The 27721-nt window shown below is 33.2% G+C and overlaps 1 pseudogene; it reads right to left on the bottom strand.

The window, feature by feature from the left end:
* Positions 1-5287: 5287 nt before the first annotated feature.
* Positions 5288-27721, bottom strand: part of LOC149536168 (amino acid transporter AVT1I-like) — a 47804-nt pseudogene continuing 25370 nt past the window's right edge.

The following is a 27721-nucleotide window of genomic DNA, read 5'->3' as shown; positions in this document are numbered from 1 at the left end:
CATCTGAAGTATTGATGTTGTCAATAGGTTCATCACCTTGAATGATCATGGAAGGATGACTAGGAAGATCTTGTTCACATAGGAATTCATCATCTGAAGCATTGAGGCACCGAGTAGGAATAAAAGTGATATTAAATCCACCTTGATCCACATTTCCCTCTTCTTCAATCGTATATTGTGTAGTTTCTTGAGATTTTGATATTTCTTTCTCTTTCTCACTATGATCAAGATGATTGAATACTTTCTCCTTGGTTTTGAAATTTTCACAGTGATGCCTTGATACATTAGCACCCTTCTTCTTCTATAGACTCCATTTCTTGACCCTCTCCTTGATTAGACATAGAATCCACATCTTCTTTTATGCATAAATATTTAGATGAGTCCTTTCTAACATTTGGATCAGGAGATGTCCTATTACCAAGAAAATAATTCTTACATGGGTCTTCTTTCTCAAGTTCTTGTAGTGTTCAAAGTAAAGAAGTATGTACTTTGTCAGGATTTAGGTGTGCATTTCTGTAGAAGCTTTTTAAGAATTCCACCTGATTAGGATCAATGAAAGTGTGATTTTGATGAGAAAGAGGTAGTGCAGAGAATTTTTTGACCATCATTATCTATCCTAGAGTCACATGAGTCATCTTTCTGATCAAAGTCTTCTTTATAATCACATGGTGAACTTTTTTTTGAATTTGATTTGGGCTTGTGAAAGAAAAATTGATTATCCTTACCATCTTCTTCACCTATCTTTTGCAAAGTCCAAAGTAAAGATGGATGAATCTTTCCTGGATCTAGTTTTCACCCACCATAGAAACTCTTCAAGAAGCTAGCCTACTTAGGATCAATAAAAATCTGATTTTGTTCAGACAAAGGTGTATGAGAGATACTTTTATTAGTCTTCATCATTGATTTAGATGAAAGACATTTTTTGAAAAGACCTTCTTTATTAGTATATGTTGAACCTTTTTCAAATAAAGCCTCATGATCATGAGAAAGAAACCCATAATAGTTTCCATCGTCCTCTTTGATCTTTTGGAAAATTTGCAACAAGCAAGGATGAACCATTCTAGGATCTAGCCTCCTACCACCATAGAAATTCTTCAAGAATTCAACTTGTAGAGGCTCATCGGGAATTTGTTTCTTGGGATATGAAAAGTATTCATCATCACTATCACTATGACTCTCACTTTCAACTTTCCCTTTGTACCAAACCATGCTTTGAATTTGAACCTTAGATAGAGTCACCCATAATTGAATCTTTTAAATAGAGTTTCCAACCTTCATTCAAGGGAAGGTACCTTTTATCAACCATGTTACTAGTTATTGTTAACTTGATCTTGGATGTGACCAAGATTTTGCCTCTTTCTTCTTGGAATAGAAACTATTCTTTCAATGACTACAACATTTTGACCAATAGGAGCTCTTCATAAGATTTCCCCAAATTATTATTCTTCTTCTACAACTTGGTTCACATGATGGTATTTTTGAGTAGTTCATCTAAGCCTCCAGGCTAGAGTGTTCAAATCTGATTTAATATCTTCTTGTGTGTTCTAGAAGCCAAGATTCAGTTGTAGAACTGGAAGCACATCCTCATGCAGCAATACAATGTTGTTTCATCATAGGAAACTGGTTAATCTTTCTTGTTTCATTCCCTAGTAGATTTGCCAAAAATCTGTTGGTAAATAGATTTGTCACTATACAAAAATGGCCCAATAGAGTGTATGTGGAAAACTATTCACAATAGTTGGACACAACCTTGATATGTGGCCTTCCTATGCGTTTAGAGGGTCAGCTCCCTCATATGATATAATTTTGAAGTTTTTCGAATAGATATGAAATCAAACTTTAAAATATGAGAAAGCTCAGGATGATAAATGCACCACATGACATCATAGCTTTCTTGAATTAACATAAAATGATAATAAAGACAATCAAGAACTATGCTAAAAAATGATCATTATTACCATGTTGATTCATGATTCTTGAACATTCACACAATACCATGAAAACATTCACTATAGAAAGAATCAATAGTTTTATGCTGCAACAATCTAGATTTTAGAACAAGAAATCAAACACATGTCTCATTTTATTTTCTTGCACCAAGAACATAATAGATATTTTCAATTTTAAAGACAAAATCTATATGTACTTTCCAAAATTTGTCTTTTGATAAAAATTTTAGCATAATATTTCCTTATTATAAAGTCCCAAAAAGTTCCCCTACAAAGTCAAAAATGACTCCTTATATAGACACAAAGGTTAAGAACTTACTTTTTTTGGTTAATAACTACTTCCCAAATATGTGATTTGGGTGAGGTTAATTAACCTCTAGAAAATTAACCTATATGACTTGAAACTTAGACCTTACTCATTTTGAGAAGAAGATTGAATAATAAATCCTTATCGATCCCCTTGTGATCTTTAGATCATTTATCCAAATTACATCACTTTATTAATGAAGGCATTTCTATCTTATCATGAAGAGATCAAGTAGATAAGACATATATGTGCTCACAAAATGCTGAATTTATGTTTCCCATCTCTCTAATTGTGTCTATATCTACCAAATGTGTTATCTTTCCACATGATAACATTTATTGGTTCCATTGAACACTAATATTTCCATTGTGCACCATCAAATTCTTCTCTCCTCTCTTGCACGTACTCAAGGAGTCTACAATTATAGTACATATCTTCAAGGATTCAAAATTTTTGAGACAATCATCTCACCAAAATCCATAAGAGTAGTAATATTACATGATCAAAAAATGATCTATGAATGCCAAGATAATATGTGCACATGACAATCACCGAATTTCAAATGACATAATGATATTTGGAATTTATTAAGGGTAGCTACCAAGGGTATGGAGGGAGTATTTGTCCATAATTCCCCCTGCACAACATCTAATTGTGCTTCTCATTCTAAGGTGGTATTTTGGTTCTTATCCCTGTCATCTCTCTCAGTTGATTTGCTCGATGTATTCAAATATGTAATTGTAGCTTTCATTACTTGATGAACCTCTAAGTAATTCTGTGGAATCAATATCATGTCATGTCTAGGCTTTGCACCTTGCATTCATGATTGGACATTTACTCAAATAGTTTGTGAGATGCCTCACTATGAATTTCCTTGCCTCACAAGTATCAAGTGACTTTCCCAATATCCATATTCTTGTTTGAGTATTTCTTGGCATTATTATGAAGCAATAGCTCTTTGCGGCACTCTATCAAACATTTTAAGTGTCACCAATACACCGTATGAATCTGATGCAAGCTTCTTTGTAGAATTTAGACAGTGATTGAACTCTACATATAATTAGGGCATAATATGTCCATTTTTCATTACCACATGTACGCTCAATGCCATTTCCTACTTGAGTCTATATGGAATTCTATTAGATATATGGTTTATGTGTCTTCATGTAGCATATGGGAAGGATCATTTTCCTATGGGTCATCTTGCTCTTGACTATGAATTGGAGCCTTGTATGTGAATTGTCAACTCATAGCACTCCAGTCGTCGTTTCAAACTTTGTAAAACTCCAATTAGATTGGTCTACACCATCATTTCTGAATTTCATGTTTTCTCCAAACATATTTTCTTAAATGAATTCTTTCCTTAAGTGCACCTTCACGACCATATCTACTAGGACTATATCAAGTGTCACATTTGGATCAGCATTCAAGGAAGAGAATAGAGATATCTAACCAAATAGTTCACATAATTGTCTATGGCTCCAGACTTTGATCAAACATTTTATTTCAGAAGACATTCTGACAAGCATTTCACATGCTTCCAAGATTCAGACTATCATGTATCCTAACCTGCAGATGGAAAATTCTAAGATATATGATGAGAAGAATACATTGATCATAGGCTAGCCAGAGGTTGGTGTATTTGAGTTCATTTCTTCAACTCTTTGGAGATGAAACATCCATATTTTAATCAACTCTACATATCGTATGTTTTGGTTTTCCAAAGCCACATATAACAGTATCTTTCCAAGTTCTTTCCAACTTGATCCTCCACAAAGCCATGATGGTAATTATGTCAAATAGTTCACATGCTTTGGTTACTAGCTATTACTTCACCTTTCAACTCTTACAAATCTGAATTGGTCCATTGCTCACCATATAGATTCTCTTCACTACATTTGTAGACAGAGGTTTTAGAGTTTTGTCAAACTTGGAAGCCTTTTCTTTGACTTTGCATTATACCAATTGTCTCTACCTTTCATTTCCTTCACTCTTATCATCTGGAAGGTTAATAACCATCTTGAAAACATGTATTTTGGACTCGAATATTAACCTCTTTTTAAAAGGTTAATGGTTAATGATTTGGTTTGTAATACGTGTTTTGACCCCCAAACCTTAACCTTTTAAAAGGTTAATTTTGCAAACTTATCTTAACCTTTTGGTGGAGAGGTTAATGGTTAAGCTTTCAAAGTGAAATACATGTTTTGACAATTGATCTTAACCTTTTTAGAGGTTAATGGTTAATGATCAAGTTGAAAATATGTATTTTAGTTCCTTCCATTATCCTATGAGAACTTTTGACTCAGGGACCAGATTTTAAAAATTCAAACTGCTAGATGGAGCTGCTGATAAGCCAGAGGATTTGAAGGGCAAATTTTTTTGAAGACTCTAAGGGAAAGTGACAATTTTAATGCTTAAAATGAGGCTTATTTTGAAAAGAACCATAGCTTAGAAAGGCAAGAATTGAGGCAATTTAGACATCTAGGTAACAATGTTATATAAGATATAAAACTAAAATGATTATATTGGAAATCTAGGTTCACTAAATGTGTGATAGCTTCAAATTAAGTATTTACGAAGTAAAGGTCCATGACATAACACATTTTAGAAAGAAGAAAAAATATATTGTGGTGAATATGAGAGGATGTTAGGGATAATGACCAAAAACATCTGCAAGAGAAAATTATGCTACAATGTTGCTAGGCATTTAATTTTGGTTATTATTTTGCATTAGAAATTTACTTAATCTTGCACAAGGGTTGTATACCTACTAGGAAAAATAAATAAAATTGTTGGGAAGTTAAAATGGGTTCCATCAAGAACTAGACAAAAAGTCATTGTAAAATGCAAAGTATTTACAAACTTTTATAATTTTAAAGAAATGAAGATTCAAGAGAAAGCCTAGCAACATCTATTTACAAAAGAATCATTAAACATGTCCAAAAAAGTTAAAATAATGAGGTCTCAGAGCAAGCAAAATGCCTGGAATGTCAACAATAACATCTTGGTTGCACTAAGATAGCCAAGATCATTATATATTATCTATGATATTTTTCACAGAAAAGTAGGTTCCTATAACAACTGTTATGAAGGCCACAACCAAGATGATATGAACAAGAGACGCATTGCATCAAAGTTCCTGCCAATAGTTAGGAAGGAAGGAAATTAGAGAGTAAAATATATGAAGAGAGAGTTTAAAGAGATATATTAGTTGTAATAGTTAGAAAAGAAGGAAAATGGAGATTTATATATATATGAAGATAGATTGAAAAGAGAGATAATGATAATATATATGTATAGATAGAAATGAAGGATATGCAGATATTTAAAAGAGAGAGAATGGCATCTTATTATAGGGACAGGGAATAGAGATAGTTGGAAGAGAATTTTTTTTAAAAAAATTAAGGATTATGTTATTTTAAGAAATATTTAAATAACAATTATAATTTTGAGTTAAATCAATGAACTATTTGTTTCTACCTTTTCCAATATAAATTCAAATATTAAATTTTTAAAAATAAATTGTTGACTACTTGATCCAAACCAACAAAAGAGTTAGTAAGTTTGAAGAACAATATTAGTTTTAAAAAATTTAAAATGTGAAAAAGAATTAAAATAAGATTGAAAAAAATAGCTAGTTAAACATAGTGTGAAAAAAGTTAGCATTTTACGATTGACAAAAGTAAGGGACAATGTAAAACTAATAAATATATTTAAAATAGAAAATATAAAACATTAAAAACTAAATTTAAAATTTTATTTTAACAAAATTTATAAATAACTTTTGTAAAAAATTATCAAATAATTATATTCTTAAAAATATACTTTTGTTATTTATTAATTTAATTAAAATTTAGAATAAAAAATTAATTTTAAAATTAGAATAAAATACGTTAAAATTAATATGAAGAAAAAATTAAATAAATGTATTTTAAAATGATATGATACTTAGTTTTTAGATTTTAAATAAACTAAAACTCATATGATGTTAAAAATAATAGATTGATACATTTAAAATCTTTGGTAAGAAAAATGATTTAGTTATTATTGATTAGACATGCATTTATGTCTTAGGTAGTGAGGGGAAAGATAAAATGATTACTTTTTGGAAACTCTAATTAATTTGTCACAATTGTGAAAAAGATAAATCTATCATTAATGCATGACATCATTTTTGTTGAAAAACAATGAGTATTTTTGTTATGGAAAATTGATTTTTCTCCCTACCAAAAATAGTATGGACCAATAGAATGAGGATAAAATGTCATTTATAAAATAAGGAAAAATAAAAAATAGATATAAACATTGTAAATTCCATATAAACTTTTAAATTATTTGATATGATTGGTTAATCTAATTGAAAATTTGCATTCGATGAATGCAATAGTATCATGCCTTTGGCAGATACTAAACCCTTGCCCCAAAAATCTTCAAGTAGCATAAAAATGGGAGAATAAAAGAAACTAAACAGCTGAATAAAGAGCCAATCAATGCCATTAGGTAACCAAAAAATGGTACAACAAGTGCTACAACAACTGTGCTAGCCAACAGCAAGGTTTTGATGCATGTGCTCCATAACAGAAGTATTGTTTTCGGTGAGGCTTTTGATGGAGGCAACAATTCTTGCAAGGCTATAGACAATGGAGTAAGTGTCAATGCATATTTATAAAACGGATTAATAAGTGTTGTAAAGATTGCCACTTTTGAAGCCAGTTTCCTTCTTAGGAGATTCAGTGTTACTTGTGATAGCAACTCTCTGCCAAACATTAGATATCCCAAAACTACAATGCTTCCATATAAAAATGTGCACACTATAAAGCACAAAATCAGCACCTGTCACACAAAAACCATCTATCAGAACTGTTTTATTTTAAAACCAGTATATTATTTATTCGACTTTGATACATGAGAATCAGAGATATTAGTTTTCCACAATTCATGATAGCGCTAGTTATTGCTTCTACTTTTGATTGTGTGTTTGTTTGCATCAGAATTTGTAGTAGGCTACAAATTGTAATCCTAAATCTTAATGCAAACAAACACACATCTACCATCCTGATGATGCATCACAGTGTGTGATTCAAAATGTCAGATGTAAAAAAATACACATCTAGCATCTACCATCCTGATGAGAGATCACATAGTTTGATTCAGAACATTGATGTCATAAAATATGCATCTACCATCCTGATGGTGGATCACAAAGTATGATCTGAAAGGATCACATAAACATAGACATCTAACATCTACCACTCTGATGATGAATCACAGCGTGTGATCCAAAATGTTGATGTAAACAAACACAAGATTGAAACTAGAAGTAATAACAAGCACTACGTCAAAATCTTCAATTAAGGCAGAGCCTAAGTAATCAAAAGGTTTGAGGTTGTAGAGTGTAATCTGAAATCCTTATATAAACAAACACACATCTAGCATCTGCCATCCTGGTGACGCATCACAGAATGTGATTCAAAATGCTAGATGTAAACAAATATAAATCTAACATCTACCATCTTGATGATGGATCACGTAGTGTGATTCAAAACTATGATCTAATAAAATATATACTTATCATCTACCATCTTGATGGTGGATCACCTAAGTTGCCGATTCTGGTTCGAGGACGGGTTTGGGTTTGGGGTTTGGGCAATTTTTTTTTCCCATTTGGGTTTGTGGGTGGGTTCGTTAGTGTGTGTGTGTGTGTGTGTAGATATATATATATATATATGCAAAAAAAATATAAACTCATATAGTTGTAAAAGTAAAACTAAGTCATTCCATAGTATGAATATATCAATGTTACTTGATTATTGATCAATGCCAAATGTCAAAGATAAACATTAAATACTCACTCATTAATCTATGCTAATGTTGTAAATAAAATCATACATTGAATTACTAAAATGCAAAATGGAATTTTAAAACATTGACTACTTCATCAGATTGATAGATAATAAATTATGATTTAATAAAGTTTGAAACTGTGAAACATAGTGATAAATCATAAATGACTCAATGAGTCAATGACAAATGTTTAAACATAGTCTATCAAAGATGCAAATGCCCTTCAAGGGTCAAATGGGTCATCAAAATATGAAGGATCAATGGCTTCATCCTCATCTATATCATTGACATTTTCCACATCATTGGAACCCAAACCGGTTCCACTAGCCCCAGATGTAGCCACATCCTCCTCCTCATCCTCCTCAACATCTAGCAAGGCAATTCTAGATATATCTTGGATAGTCATATCTAAGTTAGAAGTCTCGGGTAGTACATCTCACAACTTCTCTAGTCCCTTCTTATATCCTGGATCCTTGCGTGATAAGAGGCGCTAGTTGTTGTGAATAAATACCAAGTCATCTGCTTTCTTTGAACCCAACCAGTTACGCTTCACTGAGTGGATGAAGGAGTATGTACTCCAATTCCGCTTAGCAGCAGAAGAGCTTGCAACTTAGAGAGACAACCAACAAATTTTTAAAAATTAGCTAAGTAATTTTACAATACAATAAGAATTTAAGAGTGCTAATTCAACAAGCTAAGTGGCCATAAGAAAAGGAAAAAAAACTTAAATACATACTTGTGACAAGATCTTAATGGCAAGAGGTTGGAGATACATGTAACTTTCCCCATGTAAGTACCATCATCCAATGGAATCCAATTTACTTTGGTCATTAATTGCATCATGCTCTACATTTTTTCTTGAGACAAAATCAACAAACTCTCTCCTAACATTTGATGCCACATCAGGATCACTAAAGAGCCTGTTAAGTGCCCTTTTATACCTAGTAGCAACTTCAGGATCTCTATATGGTGCCACTCTACCAGGAATAGCAAGTATCTCACTGCTATAATATCTAGGAGAAAGTGCATATGCCAAGAGGTGTAAAGGTGTGGTCATCTTGTTCCAATGATGTAGAGCAATTTTCTCCACCTTAGTGTACAAGGTATTAGAATTCTGCTCTCTCCTCTGAATGACCTGGGATGTCAAATGATGTAAATGTAAGTTGTCTTGATGTAGTGTTAATAACTTAATTAAAATCAAAAATCAAAATCTCTCAATAAACAAGGATGAAGTATTGTATAAAAATTTAAACTTACTGATTTCATTCTTTCTAGCATAAAGTCCATGGCATCATATATGTTCCCCAAACAAGGCTCATCCGTGTCAGCATACTGAAGCATAGACATGATGGGCTCAGTGAATTCTAATGCATATTCCACCCTATTCCAAAAATTATCACTCAAGATCAAATCCTTTATAGTTTTGGCCTTTTCTGTATTAGCTTGCTTCCATCCACCCCATTTGTTGCTAATAACCATTTGACCCAATGCCTCTTTCACCCTCACAAGTCATCTAAGGATGATTGTGTGTGAAGCAAACCTTATTTCAGCAACCTATTACCATGTTAATTCAAATTGTAAGTTAATATGATAAGTTGGTAACACAAAAATTTAAGAATATGTATTAAATTTTGTAAAGTATGACACAAAAATTAACATGATAAATGAAGCTAAATAAAGTTTAAAATTTAACTTCAATAATTCCAAGCGGGAGAAAGTTCTAAAAATTTCTTATGACATATGGTGGTTTGTCACAAACATTTGGATCTGCTCACCCTCCTCATACACATTTTTCATCCATTCAATTTGCCTACTCATTATTTTCATCACCAAGTTCAAGGTGTGGATAGTGCATGGTGTCCAAAAGATATGCTCATATCGTGCTTCTACTAAAGCACCTACAGCCTTACAAACTTTAGCATTGTCCATTATTACTTGGACAACATTGTCAACTCCCACGGACTCTATGGATTCAATTAGAAGTTGGGCAATAAAATTTGCATCCTTTACTTGCCCTTCACAATCAACCACCTTCAAAAACATTGCCCCCTTGGGGCAAACAACAGTCACATTTATTAATGGATGGTTTTTGCAATCTTTCCATCCATCAGAGATAATGCTCACCCCCGTTTGGATCCAAGAATCTCTTATTGGTTTGAGGAGGTTTTCTACATTCTTTCTCTCCTTATGCAATATGGTGGTTCTCAACTTTTCATATCCAGGGGATTGGTAACCATGAGGTGCATCATTTATTGCTTTCACCATCTCTCTCCAATAAGGGGATCTCACTAAATTGAATGAGACACCATTTGTAATGAGGCAACACCCAACCTTTATGTCAGCAATTTCTCTCTTGTCATTTTCAAATGCCATATCTAATGGGCCTCTCTTGTGGGAGGTTGGTGTTTCTATTTCATCTTCATCCATAGATGGGGTAGGTAGGAAGGGATGTGGTTTACTAATTGTTTGAGAGGGTGGTGTTGGTGGTATTTGCTTTGACTTATATTTTTTTTGCCTTTGACACTAACCTATTAGCCTCTTCTTGTTCTTTTAACATGCCTGCTACTTGAGGAGCTGGCAACCCTTTTTTACCTCCCTCTGGGGTCCCCTCACACATGGAAATCCTTTGACCTGGTGGACCTATCAAATGATGTTTAACCCGGAAATAGGAGCTTCTATATTAGTTTTGGCAAAAATTGCATTTCCATATATACCCTCCCCCACTAGCACATTGCTCAATTCTTGTTGTATACTTCCACAAAGGAGAGCCTTTATCAATTTTAAATCTTTGGGATCCCACCCCACCCACTCAACCCTGACTACTCATTCTTGAATTCTTGCAATGTATGAAATTTTTTTTTAAAAAATATTTCAAAACTTATACAAAACTTGATAAAAATTTAGAACAATAAATTTAAAAAATTTAAAAACTAAAAACAAACTATGAAAGAAGCAAAAGGAAGGATCAAATGCATACCTGGAACACTCAACACTAATTATTTGAAGGATTTGAGACTCCACAAACAATCTCTACAACCTTCTCTTCAAACTTGCAAAATGGCCACACCAAAATGAGAGAGCAAAATGACAAAGCAAATAAGAGATTAGATGAATGAAATGCATCTAATAGGCCTTACTTTAGGGTTTGGCAAAAAAAATAATGAAAAAAACATAATTTTAATGCTTTTTTGGGCCACTTTTTGGCCCCACCTACTGCGGGTCTGCCTAGATTCACCCAGGTCTGCGACGGGTCCGGACAGGGTCCACATTTTGACCTGCAGGTCCTCCTGGGTCAGAGCACGGACCTTGGAGGACCCGCAAGCCAAAATGCAGACCCTGCCCAGACCCGTCGCGGACCTGGGCTCGAATCCGGACCCGAATGAATTCGGACCCGGACCCAAGCTCCAGGGTGCGAATCCGGTAACATAGTGGATCACAGAATATTATGGGAAAGGATCATAAACATACGCATCTAACGTCTACTATTTTGATGATGGATGACAAAGTGTGATCCAAAATGTTGATATAAACCAACATGAGATCAAAATCAGAAGCAATAACAAGCATTGCATTAAAATCTTCAATTGAGGCAGAGCCTAAGTAATCAAAATGTTTTAGGCTACATAGTGTAATCCAAAATCTTAATATAAACAAACACACATCTACCATCTACCATCCTGATGATGCATTGTAGTGCGTAATTCGAAATGTCAGATGTAAACAAATACACATCTACCATCTACCATCTGATGAGGGATCACAGAGCACAATCAAAAGGATGGCGTAGAACAAAAACATCTAGCATCTACTGCTCTGATGATGGATCACTGAGTGTGATCCCAAATGCTGACGTGAACAAACACAAGATCAAAACCAGAAGCAATAACAAGCACGATGCCAAAAACTAAAATTAAGGCAGAGCTAAGTAATCAAAAGGTTAAACTTACTGAAGAAAACTGTCGACGGTCTTTCATTGAGGAATAGATGTTGGGAAAAACAGCATGACCAGAATAACAGGATGCATATAATCCATTAACAGTGGGCAATCCATTCAGATTCCACAAATTGCCATGATGGTGGTGAAATCCAACCCCATCAAACACACCAACCCAAGCAACTGCCAGAACCACAACAATAGATGCAACAACACCACCTGCTGAGATATATGATAGTAGACTCAGATTTCGTAGCCATAGTGTAGCTAAAATAACCAGAGCTCCAAGGATAACAAACGACTGATAAGCATTTAAGCTTTTTCCTGCTAGGCTCATAACCATTTTGGGGAAAAGTTGGGCCAAATTGTCCCCCTCTAGTATCAGAAATTCCACCGCAAAAGAATAGAGTTCCAAATACAGCAGTGTGGCTACAATGATTCTTCCAGTCCGCCTAAAAGCTGTGTGCTATGTCTGGATAGCTGCGAATTTACGTATTCACATCCATGCAACGCTTAAGAAGAATTCCACTGTAGCAACACATCAATGCAAAAAAAAATAGAATGCTGATTCCCATCCAGCCTCCATTGAAGAGTGCATATGGCGTTGACAGAATCCCAATCCCTGTTAAAGCATGAAAAGCATCAAAATCAGCTCAAAGGGTAAAAGTAGGAAACTTGTGAAAAAAAGAATAACTCAAAAACTCCTAATTGAATACCAAAGTACTAAAATCACTGTTCATCTTTTCTTTCTCTTGGTAAAAAAAAAGCAAATTGAGCCCCCATATTCATACACAACTGAGTTGACATTGATAAATCAATTTGAAACTTCACAAGGGCTTTACTTGGTGTGGTACTCATGAATTTCAATAACAAAATTAGGAATCTTCTGACTCTTACCATTTCATTATCAGCACTGGAGTCAAAAACCATCAATGTCATATCACATAGTAAAATTGTTCTTAGAAAATTGAAATAGTTTTAGTGGAATGAGCGATTTGGCAGCAGAGGTTTCGTTTGGTGTGGCCTATTTTTAACACCAAGCACAATGTGTAAATGATGTGAGACTAATGAAATTAAGATAAATATAGGGGGTTGGGGACTTATCAGTTCATTCCATCAGTAGTGAAATAATTTGAGGGCACTGATAAAATAAGCAATCATACAAGTTTTTTTAATTGGCTGTAGGCTGTTTGAAATTCCAGAGAAAGTGTGAATGGAACACCTCAAATAAAGGCAATTATAAGGATTGAGAGGTTAATATTTCAATCTTATCAATAGTGAATCCCAAAGCTAGCAGTGTTGAAACAGAAACCCTAAACCGGATTGCTAGTTTATCTGTGTACTGTACATACTGTTTTAAATGCCACACAAAGTGTTAAGGGCACACGGTAGAATTACCTTAGGCTTAAATACAAGTTGTTACTCCCACAGATAACAAGGTGAGATGACTTTCAAGTTTTTAATATCCTCAGGGCAATTTGTTCCATAGAATCTACCAAAAACTCTTTAAGATAACTTTTGTTGATGTCTAGTTTTTAAATAGATTGCCTCAGTCTTGTTTGCCTGTCTCGGTCTTGTTTTCAAATTCTCCACAATATTGCAACAAGAAAACAAAAGCAATCTGAGAACAAGATAAATTTGACAACATTGTAGTAGCCCGTATCGGTCATTCAAATGTTCTGTATGAAATGCTAAGCAAATGCAACTAGAAAAACCGTAGAAATTAATGTCAAAACAAGGACTACATAAGGTCTTCTATTTCATTGTATATATACATATATACACACACAACAAAGTCCATATGTAACACATGGGAAAAATACAAATTGTGATTTTTGGCATTTGCAATTATAGAAGCCCTATCAAAACAGAATTAATCAGGTGGTCATGTACAAACCTGCAAGAACATTGATGCCATTAATGGAAGCTCGGATGAAAGAACTGCAATCAGAGATCCATACCCTGAACCCTGAATAGTCAGAGAAACACCACTCTCGCAACATTCCTCTAAATATGTCCTACTTTGAATCAAAAGAGGCTCCTTCAAATACACACTTGAATACCTCCTGCTGGTATTGTTGAATTGAAGAAGAGATCAAGCTGTCCTGTTCTAAACCATAGCTTCCCAAGAGCCCCATCCCATGCAAGGATAGTGAGCTTGCATCGATGTCCATTGATCTTGCAAATGTCTGTGGCCATCCTTGCAATGGTATAGGCAAACAGGATATGGATCCAGCTTCACCATTGGAAACTCTCTCTACTTTGATATTAACACAATTAGATTCTTCTTCATCTTCATTTGACAAAAAGCAAGGCAAAAGAAACCCAAATTCCTTCAAATTTGTATCACCCACAACATATGCCCATCAGATCTTACTTTCCACAAGTTAAAACCCAGTCTCATTTGGAACACGCCCTTCAAACCTTGCTCACCGCATGCAATCAATCAATCAATGCATCTAACAGTTGATGTATCCAATCAAAAGATAACTGAAACTTCAAAAGAGTTGTAGAATAAAAATTCCACTCACCTCCTTTCTTATGTTAAGTTCATTGAGCTATCTTAAGGAATAACTCAAATTTTTAAAAATTTCATTTTATATATATTGTAATGGATCTGGATTGTAAATCGGAACAGCGATTTTTAAAAAAACCAGTCGAATTCAGAAATAACTAAATGATTATCTTAAAAAATTACAAAATTTATCAAACATATTCGAAAAGAAAAACCAAGAATCATGCACAGAAATGCCGCCACCAAGAGCGTCCTGTTCATTAGAAAATCATTTGAAGCGTCAAGTAATCCGCACAATATTCTGAAGCAAACAAATCACTTATTAGTACCTGTCATATGCCAGGGAACTAATGGTTTCTTGGTGGGTCATAAATACTTTAAATTAGATCAATTGACATAACCTAAAATTGCACAATATTTAAAAAATATTTCTTTGTCATTTTAATTCTAATTTACTATTGGTTGGTTTGATTTTTGGCAAGGGTAATTTTATTTTTAAATTGTGGAAAATGGTACAAAAAATAGTAAGGTGCTAAGGTCGCATTTATTGTCACATCCGCAACTATTAGAAAGGTGCCATGATTTAATGCATTACATTAATGATGCAAATTTTTCCTTAGTAATTATTCTGTGATGCAGAGGTTTTGAGGCATTTTGCTAACATGCACAATTTTCTACAAAGTGTTGAAGCTCGCACTGTATATGTGTTTGGCAACATGGCAAAAATATAGGTCTGCCCACATGACAAAAATATAGATCTGCCCATGATATTAAAGTGTCAAACAACTTTTCAAATAGAAATTATATCCCAACATACACAATATGTAGAAAAGAGGATGCTTTTCCTCTTTTTTTCGTGCTTTGTCATGCATCTTTCCAAACTTATAGTAGTATATTTTAGTAAGCACAATAGTTAGTTAAGGCACGTATATGACAAGCATATTAGATCTACAATCAAAACTTGCAAACCCAATAACCTAATTAAATTTTGAACTTGGCCTAATTCATTAAACCCTAATTATAGTGTCAATGTAAGGAGATGATTAAGTACTAGCAATGGTATATTTTTCATTAAAACTATAATTATTATTAGTGTATATCTATGATAAAAAGCTAATCTTTTATATATAACTTAATAAAAATAATATAAAATTTATCTCCTTATAAAAATATCAACATTCTATGAAAATAAATTATTTAAATTTAATACAACTCAAAGAATATTACATTGTTTAATAATTATCAAACCAGTGGTTAGTTTATAACAATAAACAACAATTAGGGTGCAGTCCCATGAGAGGGCCAATGGGGTGATCCTATGAAGCCAAAAAAAAAGTTTGCTACGGGATTAATTGGAATCTTCTCCTCAAATGTAGCTATGTCCACTTTTTAGGGTGCAAATTTAAGTGGGCAGAAAAGATGGGGGGCTAGAAATTGCCCCACCAGCTTAGGCTTTTCTTGTGCCACTTGTCAATCATATACCAATTTTTATTTTTTATCAATAATTTTTTTAAACATAATTATTTATTTAGTAAGTGAATTGAATATGTTGAAAAAGAAATCATGAGACCACTCCCTTCCATAAATTATGGGGCTTAAACTTTTTAAGAATAACTCCAATACAAAATTAATGAGACTTCCCACTTTAAATTAATCTTAAAAAATCTTGAGAGTACCCGTTGATTTTTTTTAGGAAGTCCCCCTCAATGGGACCACACCCTTATGCAACAATGTTACTCAACTACATGCTTTTTCTATAAATGTATCTTTAGTTCATTAAATAATAAAACAAAAGTTTGGAGGATGATGGTAGTAATTCAATAATTGGTCAAAGTGGATGAAAAAATAAATTTCTCGCTAGATAACCATATTGAGAGGCACACATTCTATAGAATATTCTAAATTAGATAGATCACATTTTTGAATAACCAAAAAAAAAGAGGCATTTTTCATAAACATCGTTGCGTATCTTATTAACCTAAATGAGAATCAAGCAACCTTAAACATGCTTTCCACAGTTGTTTTAGTCAAATCTTAGAGACTTATAGGGAAAGAAATAAAACTAATTTGGTAATGTAGAGATCTTCCTTTTGTAAGAATGTCATTAGGGATTCAAAGTCTTCATGTTTTTTTCTCTTCAATAAATCTTTTTGGTTTTAAGTAGATAGTGGAAAATGAGTTAGTTGTTGCTCATGTATCTATTGCCCTCATGTCTACCCTTCCAATTATTGCTACCTTTTCCCCCAAATTACTACCAAAAAAAGTTCCAAAAAATGATCCCACATGTACTAATAGTTGATTACACATGTACTGGTAGTTGATCATTTTTTAGTTTTCTTGGTTGTTGATTGGTCCATTTGTGCAAAAAGTGTTATCTTTTGGGTGAGCAACTATTGGGGGATCTTAGTGGTGGGTATCATGTGAACATTTTAAAATGACACTTTTAGACCACCTTGAACTCTATGAGTTCTACAAAGATCCCTGTAAATGTGGGAAAGCCAAAAGGTTAGCTTTAAGTTCTTCACTCACTTAAAAAGGTTCACTAAAAAAATTAACAAATTTTGATATACGAATTAGGAAGTATATGTGTGTCAAGTTATCCTGGGCAACTACTTAGTTGTTTCCCCTATTAAAAAAAAATTTGTTTGTGGTATTATCGTTATTAGAGTTTTTTTTTCTAAAATTTTTGTTGAACTTCAATTCTTTTAGCTTTCAATTAGATAAGCAATGATTTTGAAAGTTGTAGTTTTATTGTACAAAGATAAGGTAGAAGAGATTAATGTTTGAATTTTCTTGAACAATTTTTGGATGATTGATCCTTTGAGTGCTTTCTTGATTGATATCTTCCTTTGCTATCCAAAATAGTAGATGCAACATTTTTTGTTACCTCTTTGAGTCATTGGAGCTCAAAGTTTGAAGGAGGTTGGATTAAGATATACAGTAGATCACTTAAAATCATAGTACCCATCTCCAATTCAAATTTGAGCTAAAGTTAGCATGATAAGGGAAAATCCTAATGACAAGGTTGTAAAATCTACAACCTACTAATCTCAAGTCACCATTGTCAAGGAAAAATTTAAGCGAAAAACAACTCAAATTTTAATCGAGGGTCAATTTTGATATTTAAAAAAAGTGAACCAAAATGGGCCATGAAAGAGGAAGCATGTGAAATAGATCGCATATGGTAATAGGGCCTATGTATACAGAAAATGATCTTTGAATGAAATAATTAAAGGGGACACAACTATAGTTATGTAACCTCATTAATTAAAGGACTCAAATGTATAGAAGAATAAAAACATAATAAATAGGTGCACCTAGATGGATTGAGGTTTCAAAAATACTTCTTTAGGCCTCATGACATATGATAATGAGAGGATGATAGTACAAATTGGGAAACATTCCTTATGTCCCAAAGCTTATGTTTTAGGTGAAGAATAGGTGGAGGTTGATTCAAAGGATGGATTTGGTAAAGATCTAAGGTTTGGGGTCAATTGGTGGCAGGTTCCTATGGGAAAAATATTCCTACATCTAATATGAATGTTTGCATCTAGCATCCTAGTTATGAACCTAGCTCCAAGGAAAGTTATAGGATTGGAACCCTAGACAACATGATTATGGCAAGGCACCAATTGATGGAAGTAAATGAAAAATAATGGGTATTACTGTTTAGGGTCAAACACACTAGTAAATCTATTTTCCCTCCTATCATTGATATTTCATATTGTAATAGTAGTAAGTTTGTTATATATATGTCCTATCTCAATTAGTTGATCATAGATTTTTCATTATAATCCTATCTCTAATAAAAATTTCACTACAACATTTGGGGTCAAATTGCAATGATAGTGTGATTTGTTCATTTTTTTATGTTTTCTTTTGCAAGTGTCCCCTGTAACTCCTTGCTAGGGAACCCAAAAGAAATTAACCTTTAAAAGTTTCACTAAGTTTGGCAAACATTTTTTTTAAAGATTAAACAACAAGGGATAACAAAGAAGAAGTAATAACTCACATACATACAACCATCCATAAATAGATTACATCACTTAAGGGTCCCATGACATTGAATCACATATATATTAATTTTTTTATGAATACTATTGATGAAGTACTACTCTGATACCACTGACAAAGGACCACACCACCCTTACCAACTCACAACCAAGAATGCAACAATATGAAGACAAAGAGATAACAAAATACTTCCCAAGCAATTTTATTAAACTTGAAAATCCAATAGCAATTACAATAACATTTCTCCAAGATCTCTCAAGATCCAATCCAAGCCTAAGCTAGTCCAGATCCACACTCTGGTAGAAACCTCTGAGATCTCAACTTGTGCTCGCAAGCCACCAAACAACCTCCTTGTTTCTAAACCGTAGCCACTATCTCTTCAAACAAACCTAATCCAAGATCCAAGTGTAAACTGCCTCACATTCGGCGCTTTGTCTACACACTTACAACTCCATCACAATCCTACTGTAAACTGCCTCACATTCGGCGCTCTATCCACAGACTCAGGAAAAATCACTCTTCACTTCCGCCTTCTCTTTCACACCTTGAAGCCTTCCAAGCTTTCCAAGCTTCACCTTCCACTACTTCTACTTCTCAAGCTTCTACTCCTCGAGCTTCTCGTTCTCAAGCTTCCACTTCTCAAGCTTCTCCAAGCTTGATTAGAAATTCTCATATGCCTTGCTTTAATAGGCACTTACCACCCCATGCATGACTTATCCACAAGCTTCTAGAATTCCTCCACAACCTTCTACAACTTCCACAACCTTCTACAATATCCACAACTTTCTACAATATTCATAACTTTCTAGAATTCTACCCACACACCTTGATAAATGAAATGACAACCATTTATTTTTATTTTTTTTCTATTATGCCACCTATGCACCTTGAAAATAGAAATCCTCTTTTCCTTTCTTTTCTCCTTTTTCCCTTTTTTTATTTTTTTATGATTTCTCCTCTAATTTTTGTCACTTTCTCTCTCCTCCACAATTTTTTTTTCCATTTTTTTTTTTCAATAATTTTTCCATGCAAGATGCTCCTACATCAACTATATATGATACACAAAAAATCCACATTATAGATAAACAAAAAGTACGAATCCAATAAAAGTATACAATTACATATGATGCCACTTGACATAACTATAATGTATGTTCAAGTCACATGGTATGAAAAGAAAAAAAATATAAAGTATGAATAAATACATCATCTCATAAGATCTTTGGTAATCAAATATAGTACAATAGAATATTACCATCCAATAGAAATACAAGATCAGAAAGAAAGGAACAATTGAACAAGTACATCCAACAATGACATCTAATTGTTGGATCTCAATGGTATAAGGAACACTACCACCCCACCTCATGGAACCTAAATGGCCTACTCCCACAATGCTAATGAGATAATCTCAAGTCCCATACGGATATCAATCCATAAGTCATAACTGACATCTAGGTCAAGGAAATCATGATAGCAATCTATCTCAAAGGTACTAAGACACAAGTAATATCTAAACCTAGAGGAAACAAAGAAACATAGAAAATATACTATGTAAGTGGGAAAGTGTCATCGCATGGGCCAACTCTAAGGTTACCCTGGCAGCCTCTCTAGACTCCAACCCCCTAGTGTCTCTATGTGGCACTAGTATCCTTTTGTATAGACAAGGCATACTAATTGAGCAAGGTCACATCCAAGCATCCTCTCTACTCTGATCCTAGCCTATACTAGCACTCGAGGCATGGGTGAGGAAAAACACTAACTCTTATTGATTCATTTTAAACCCATTAAATGAAATGTTATCACTTATTAAAACAACTTAAAATGGGTTACGTAGGCAGCCTATTCAGGGCTCCGACTTCCATTGCAAGCCACTTCCCAATATACACATAGATTACCTACCCTAAGCTCATGAAAAATACAACTCATAAAATCACAATTTTCACCTCAGTCCTATATGAGCAATTGGAAAGTACCTAAACATAAATTACAATATTCACCTCAGTCCTATGCAAGCAATTGGAAAGAACCTATAGATAAATCACTATAACCACCTTAGTTCTATACAAGCAACTAGAAAGCACCAACAAAAATCTAATCAAAACTCATCATATAAATATGTGAATACATCGCAATGGTCAGGTATAAAAGATTGTGATCAAATACACAAAACATCATTGTAGATCAAAACTCCCCAAGCCTCAAGTAAACATCCTAATTGGTCAACGTACTAAGTCAAACCCAAAACCCAATAGGAAATGCAACATACATCTCATCAAGAAATTTAACAAGTATTATCATAGTTCATTTGGTTTTAAAATCACAAAGATTTGATTTACAAACAGGGTTCTAGATTTTCTTCCTTTCAAAGTATTATAATTACTAAGGTTTCAATTTTTCAAAAGAATTAAAATTTTCCCTACTATAAAATTGCTTCCATATAAACTGAACCATATGACCAAATTTGAATCATATAAAAGGTCTAATCAATCCTCTCAAAAAGATAGTTGAATTACAAATTTCTAAATTAATAAATTAGAAATTATAATTATAACATTAATAAATGTATCTTTTCTTTCAAACAAAACTATATAACTAAGCCTCTATAATTATAAAGTATTAAAAAGTCTAATAAAGATTATTAAATTATCAATGAATAATATTTATTAATTTATTAATAACAATAATTCCTAAATTAATAATATAATAATTATTATTAATTTGATAATAACAACAATTACTAAATTAATAATATAATAATTATTATTAATTTGATAATAATAATATTAAATAATTATTATAAATAATATTTAAGACATTAAATAATAATTATAATAATTAATAATAAAACTTAATATTAAAAAAATAAAATTAAATAATTATATTTTTATAAAACCCCAAACTATAGGGTGGCCATTGCACGGCCCTAGGCTTGCACGTAGCTTGGTTGCGACAACTATCAAGGATTGCATGGAAGCCTTAGCTCCCATCACAGCCAATGCGATAAGAATTAAGGAGAAGGGGGGGCAGGGGGGGAGAGACCCCCACCCACCCAATAATTTAAAAAAAAATATATATATAAACATAAGTACCTAGATCCGTACTCCCATAAACATCCAATACAAATTCATTTTTTGTTTTCTTAAAAATATTAAATTTACTCTCTCTCTCTCTCTCTCTCTCTCTCTCTCTCTCTCTCTCTCTCTCTCTCTCTCTCTCTCTCACACACACACACACACACACACACACATTAAATCACATGACATCTTTAATATATTTATTAATTCAACTAATAAAAACATAAATAGAGTTTATAATTAAAATGAAACTCTTATATACATTTCTCAATTAATTAAATATAATTAAATATAATTAAATATTGATTTTCCTTTATAATTTTTTTGTTAAATTAAAATATTTAATTTGATTTAATTATAACTAAAAATCACCACAGACTCACAAATCCAAATTAAAAAACTCATCATAAAGACAAAGTACTAAATCAAACTCAAAGGTCAAAATCTTGATTTCACATCACTTGACAAATTTGGAAGGGTAAATAACGCAAATACTTGTTCTATTTTCTAGGACGATTGGCTTAGGTTTAGGATTTGAACTCAAGAATTATCTCCCCTCTTTACCATTGGGATACTATGATATGGCCTACTCATCCTGCCAATTGAGGGATGTTGATGCCTGGTACCTACAATCTACATAAAAGCTGAGCATGTACATATACATATAAATCTAAACTAAATAGTTAACGGCAGGGAGTGATGCATCATGTAAATCCTGACTGGTAGGTGACTACGACTCCCTCCCTCAACCACATTGAAAACATCAAACATAAAGTAAAACATACAAGTACACCATACACATGCAATATGGGGTAAGTAACCATAGAAACTGCATAGAAATCATCCATCTAACTATCATCATGAGATAACTAAAAATCACTATATGAACATACATGTATCATCATTAAAAGAGCAATCATGAACACATGAAATAATTGAGTATCAAGTAGTTCATTTAATATATAAACTAAGTATTCGAAATAAAATCAATAAAATCAGGTAATCATGTACCACTAATCATAAAATATAATCATAAAATTGGCCTAAAAGAATCTGACAATCCAACATGAAAAGTAAACTAGGGGTAGGCATTACATCTACCCCCATAGACTTAGGCTGACTTTTGGAAGCCCACAAGAAAGATAGAACTTTAGCACTCACTGTGTGGGTCCCATTGGCCCCTTTACCCCTGTAGGAGGATATGACTCTACTAAAAACACCCCTTTTGATCCACCCATATCTCCAATTGTGAGTTCTGATGTTGTAGGTCTGTAATCCGAGAACTTTGATTTCCATTGAAGGTAATGAGATGACCTAGTGTCTATATTGTTCACATAAAAAACATTCTCCATCAAAACTCTTTTGCATTCTAGGTGCACTGGACTATTGAAAACTACCCCCACTAGAAAAGGAATGAGTACTCTATGCTAGTTGGTCATACTGATTGCACTTATTGTGCTGAGAGTACTGAGAATCCCTAGAGTGTGAACCACTACCACCACTCTATATTGGAGGATAAGATCCTCCTTGCTGCTATTGTTGATTGCATCCAGAAGAAGGAGGCTTCCTACTACTACCTATTCCTTGATTTCCTTTGGACCCTGATGCTGCAAGTCCTCCTAGAAAACCACCATGTCCCAAGGTGACATTTTTCTCTACAAGAATAGCTTGATGTATCGCATCCTTGAGGGTTTTAGGTTGGAAAACCTTTACACCCCCAATGAGACTGTTGTTTATACCCTAAATGAAGTGTTGAACCATTAGTGATGAACTATCATTGATTCCTACATAATGCATGAGTTCATAGAATTTTCACTCATATTCTACCATGGTCATAGTATACTACCTTAGACTATGGAGCTTATCTACCATCTCCTAGTGCCATTCCTCTTGTAGGAAGCATTCATGAAATTTCTCAAGGAATAACTCCCATGTAATGGTTTTCATGTTCACCCCTAGTTTCTTCTCCTCAATGTTCCACCATGTAGCCCCAAAGAGCTCTATGTGGTTGATGACATACCTTGTTTTGACATTAAAGTCAAAGTCTTATATAGAAAAACATCTATCTAATGCAATTAACTACTACTTTTCCACATATCATGTATCAACCCCATTAAAAGGTTTGATCTTGGAACTCTATAGGTCCTTCATCTAAGAGGCCTTAGCTGACTTCTATTTGTCACTATGGAGGTCACCCTGAGGAGTCCTAGATCTCCACCTATCCTCATTCCCAGCCTGATATAATTCCTCTTGATCAACACCTTGGAAGAGGTAGGTGCTCTAAGATTGTCCTCGTCACCAATCTCAAATTAGTCCCCTCTGAGTCAACATGCTCTTCTCTATGGCTCTCCTCTCTATTCACCTTTTGAACATGATTATCTATATGAGTGGAAAGAGGACTAGCATTTCTACCTCTCCCAAAACCTCTACCTCTTCCTGCACTATGACCTCTAACAATGGATTTAGTCTCAGACACCATCCTCCTACAACACTAAAGAAAGAACAACAAAATGCTCACAAAGACAACAAAGGCATTTCACCTTTAACCATAATCACAAGAAAATATGTTTGAAATCAAACTCAAGAGTTATTCAAGTTTTGTGTTTTTCAATGTTTCAAAAAATTGAGTTTGAAGTTCAAAGTGTTCAAGTTGCAATAGATACATAAACTATTTAAGTTTCATTTCAGTTTAACTAGATGTCATCTAGTAGCATTCCAATATACCCAGAGCTCCCAATGTAGAAACTCGGGCTCTAATACTAGATGTAACACCCCATCGGGGAACCCAAAATAAATAAACCTAAACTTTCACTAAGTTTGCCAAACATTTTTTTCAAAAGGTTAAACAACAAGAGATAACAAAGCAAAAACAATAACTCACATACATATAACCATCTATAAATCTCTTAAGGGTCTCATGATGCTGAATCACATATGTATTAATTCTTTTTATGAATACTAAATATGATACATAAAAAATCCACACCATAGATAAATCATAAGTACAAATCCAATAAAAATATACAATTACATAAAATGTCACTAGGCATAACCAAAATGCATAATCATCCATTGTACAAGTCATGAGGTTTGTAAAGCTAAAACAATATATACATCATGAATAAATAAATTATCTCATAATATTTTGGTAATTGAATATAGTGCAACAAAATATTACCATTCAATAGAAATACAAGATCAGAAAGAAAGGAACAACTACACAAGTACATCCAACAATGACATCTAGTTGTTAGATCTCAATGGTATAATAAACACTACCACCTGACCTCATGGAACCTAAATGGCTGACTCCCATTATGAAGAGGAGATAATCTCAATTCCCATGTGGATATCAATCCATAAGTCATAAGCAACATCTAGGTCAAGGAAATTCTAATAGCAATCTATCTCAAAGGAACCAAGACACAAGTAACATCTAAACCTAGAGGCAAAAAAGACACGTAGGAAATCTACTATTTAAGTGGGCAAGTGTAATTGCATGGGCCTACTCTAAGGGGGTAAGTGCACCAATTTGTGGTGCCAAAAAGATGACACCTCTTTTTCTCATTCTATTTTTGCAAAGCTCGCACGTGCTATAGTGCATACGCACTATAGTGTGCATGCATTATGGCTTGGGTGTGCCAAGCCATAGTGTGTACGCGCTATAGTGTGTACACATTAAAGCACATGCACAATTTTCAAAAAAAAAATTACAAAATGCGTACGTGCTATTTAAAAGTAAATTTAAAAGTAAAACTAAGTTGTTGCAAAATTCGATGAACGAGCTAAAATCTACAGCCCATTTAGTACATGTTGGCTTTTGACAAAAAATGGACATACATTCAAAAGAAATTATAGATGAAAGGCTTGAAATAGTTCAAATAAAAAATAAATTATATGCTTGTGTAGCTAACACAGAGACCTAAAATGTCATGTAACCTGATTTTATCGATGGTCAACTGCGAGGAAATTGGAAGGAGAGCACACAAGAAAAATCAATCATTTTTTGTATGTTTGCACCAAAACATGTCTCAGACCAGTTTATATAGTCCAAAGCTTTGCCTTGGGGATCCAACCGAAAGCTTTGGACTATATAAACTGGTCTGAGACATGTTTTGTTGCAAACATATAAAAAATGATTGATTTTTCTTGTGTGCTCTTCTTCCAATTTCCTTGTGGTTGACCATCGATAAAATCAGGTTACATGACATTGTAGATCTCTGTGTTAGCTACACAACCATATAATTTATTTTTTATTTGAACTATTTCAAGCCTTTCATCTATAATTTCTTTTGAATGTATGTCCATTTTTTGTCAAAAACCAACATGTACTAATTGGGCTGTAGATTTTAGCTCGTTCATCGAATTTTGCAACAACTTAGTTTTTTAGAAACTAGGCTTCATTCTACACACTTTGAAAAAAAGAAGTTTTGATTTTAGATTAGTTTTCAATCATTTCTAGGGGGAGCACATAGATATTTCACATTTTTGGGATGTGTTTGATTAAAAAATTCATTAAAAACAAATACATATTATTAAGTTACCCAAAAAATATGGGATAAACTACATAGTGTTAGGTAACTTTTGACTGGAGCAATTAAAGATTTTCAAAAAAAAAGTTAAAATTTTAGGGGGGCCACACTTTGTACTATGTTATGTTTTTTCTGGAATAAAAAGTACCACTTTTTGTGGCCCCCTTTTTTGAGGACCTAAAACTAAACCATTTTGAAAAAATATTAGTAGTTTAGAAACTAGATTCAGAGGACTATGACTTTTATTTTTGTCATATCTTAAAATTTTGAGCCTAACTATCTTCAAATTCTTGTTGAAGTCCAAAAATTGTTGATTTTAGGAAAAAGGTGTCCACTTATACCCCCCTTTTGACACCACAACTTGGTGCACTTACCTAAGGTTATCCCAGTAGCCTCTCTCGACTCCAACCCCCTAGTGTCTCTATGTGGCATCAGTATCATTTCATATAGACAAGGTATATTAATGAAGCAATGTCATAACCAAGCATCCTTTGTACTCCCATCCTAGCCTATAATAGCATTCGAGGCATGGGTAAGGAAAAACACTAACTCTTATTAATTCATTTTAAACCCATTTAATGAAATGTTACCACGTATTAAAAAAATTTACAATGGTTTACCTAGGCAGCCTCTTTAGGGATCCAACCTCCATTACAAGCCACTTCCTAATATACACATAGATTATGTACCTAAAGCTCATGAAAAGTACAACTCATAAAATCACAATTTTCACCCTAGTCCTATATGAGCAACTAGAAAGCACCTAAAAATAAATCACAATATTCACCTTAGGACTATGGAAGAAATTGGAAAGCACCTATAGATAAATTGCTATAATCACCTTAGTTCTATACAAGCAACTACAAAGCATTAAAAGATAACTAATCAAAACTCAAAGGTTACACCAGGAAAATCACACCATTCACCCTAATTCTATACAAGCAACTAGAAAGCACTAACTAACATCTGATTAAAACTCATCATAGAAATACATGAATACATCACAATGGTTGGGTACAAAAGATTGTGATCAAATATACATAACATCATTGCAGATCAAAACTCCCCAAGCTTTCTATTAACATCTTGACTGGTCAATGTACTAAGTCAAACTCAAACCCCAACATGAAATACAGCATACATCTCATCAAGAAATTTAACAAGTATTTTCATAGTTCATTTGGTTTTAAAATCACAAAGGTTTGATTTACATACATGGTTCTAGATTCTCATCCTTTCAAAGTATTGTAATTACCAAGGTTTCTAATTTTTCAAAAGAATTAAAATTTCCATACTATAAAATTGTTTACATATAAACTGAACCATATGACCAAATTTGAATCATATAAAAGGTCTAAGCAATCCTCTCAAAAAGATAGTTGAATTACAAATTTCTAAATTAATAAATCAAAAATTACAATTATAACATTAATACATGTATCTTTTCTTTTAAACAAAATTATAGAATTAAACCTCTAAAATTATATATTATTAAAAAATCTAATAATGATTATTAAATTATTAATAAAAATAATTATTAAATGATTGA

Source organism: Cupressus sempervirens, chromosome 10, assembly GCF_028749045.1.
Source record: "Cupressus sempervirens isolate cs-2001-9-10 chromosome 10, ASM2874904v1, whole genome shotgun sequence".
Lineage (NCBI taxonomy): Eukaryota > Viridiplantae > Streptophyta > Pinopsida > Cupressales > Cupressaceae > Cupressus > Cupressus sempervirens.
This window is presented reverse-complemented; position numbering and strand designations above follow the sequence as displayed.